The sequence below is a fragment of the Sinocyclocheilus anshuiensis genome, unplaced genomic scaffold (genome assembly GCF_001515605.1).
Source record: "Sinocyclocheilus anshuiensis isolate Anshui unplaced genomic scaffold, SAMN03320099.WGS_v1.1 scaffold68, whole genome shotgun sequence".
Classification (NCBI taxonomy): domain Eukaryota; kingdom Metazoa; phylum Chordata; class Actinopteri; order Cypriniformes; family Cyprinidae; genus Sinocyclocheilus; species Sinocyclocheilus anshuiensis.
In genome coordinates, this window is record NW_015555741.1 from 1577893 (window position 1) to 1579314 (window position 1422).

At 37.5% G+C, this 1422-nt stretch overlaps 1 long non-coding RNA gene across 1 annotated transcript in view; it reads right to left on the reverse strand.

The window, feature by feature from the left end:
- Window positions 1-883: 883 nt before the first annotated feature.
- Window positions 884-1422, reverse strand: part of LOC107673244 (uncharacterized) — a 1004-nt gene continuing 465 nt past the window's right edge. Inside the window, exon 3 of the long non-coding RNA XR_001632383.1 lies at window positions 884-1406. This is a non-coding gene — a long non-coding RNA (uncharacterized LOC107673244). The remainder of the gene's footprint in view (window positions 1407-1422) is intronic.

Sequence of the window (1422 nt, forward strand, 5' to 3'; positions counted from 1 at the left end):
CATAAACCTTCACATTTCTAATAAAGTGATCTAATTCAATGTAATTTTGTTGTTAACAATAAAGTATGCAATTAATGGGTTAGTTCACCCAAAAATTTAAATTTGCATGTGATTTACTCACCCTCGAGCTATCCTAGGTGTATATTACTTTTTTCTTTCAGACGAATCCAATCTGAGTTATATTAAAAATTGTCCTAATTTTTAATAAAACTCCGATTGGATTCGTCTGAAAGAAAAAAGTAATATACACCTAGGATAGCTCGAGGGTGAGTAAATCACAGGATAATTTTCATCTTTGGGTGAACTAACCCTTTAAGTAAAATTATTCAACTAAATATAATTAAAATAATAGAACTTGTATAATAATTCAACTAATAGTAATCTCTCTTGCCAGTAATTCACAAAACCATTTGTGATCATGACTCACCAGTTAAGAACTGATGATATGTGTGTAACTATATTTATTTATTTATTTATTTATGCAGGATGTTATCCAAAATGTCCAGAGGATAAGCCTATTTTTGATGAGCAAAATCAGATCTGTGTGGAGACATGTATCCCGCCACCGCCACCAGAGTCTACTACAACACCAGAACCTACCACATCATCTACTCCTGCACCGACAACTACTACAATGTCTACTACAACAACACCAGAACCTACCACATCATCTACTCCTACACCGACAACTACTACAATGTCTACTACAACAACACCAGAACCTACCACATCATCTACTCCTACACCGACAACTACTACAATGTCTACTACAACAACACCAGAACCTACCACATCATCTACTCCTACACCGACAACTACCACTAAGTCTACTACAACACCGGAATCTACCACATCATCTACCCCTACAACAACAACTATCACATTTACTTCAACATCAACTACGCCTACACCATGTATATGTATATGTTGGTGGTCTGACTGGTTTAATGAATATCATCCTGATGTAGGAGGGCATGACTTGGAGACTTATGAAAACATTAGAGAAAGTGGAAAAGAGATCTGTGAACAGCCAGTAGATATCGAATGTAGGGCTGTGGGCGAACCTGACATGAGCTTTGACGAGTATATTAATTATTCAAATCAAGTTGCCCAGTGCAATGTTTCATATGGATTGGTGTGTAAGAAAGAACAACAGAATGTCCGCCCTTATAAATGTTTTGACTATGAAATACGTGTTAACTGCTGTAGCCCTTGTTGTACCACATCATCTACCCCTATGACAACAACTACGACGAAGTCTACTACAACAACACCAGAACCTACCACATCATCTACTCCTGCACCGACAACTACTACAATGTCTACTACAACAACACCAGAACCTACCACATCATCTACTCCTGCACCGACAACTACTACAATGTCTACTACAACAACACCAGAACCTACCACATCATCTAC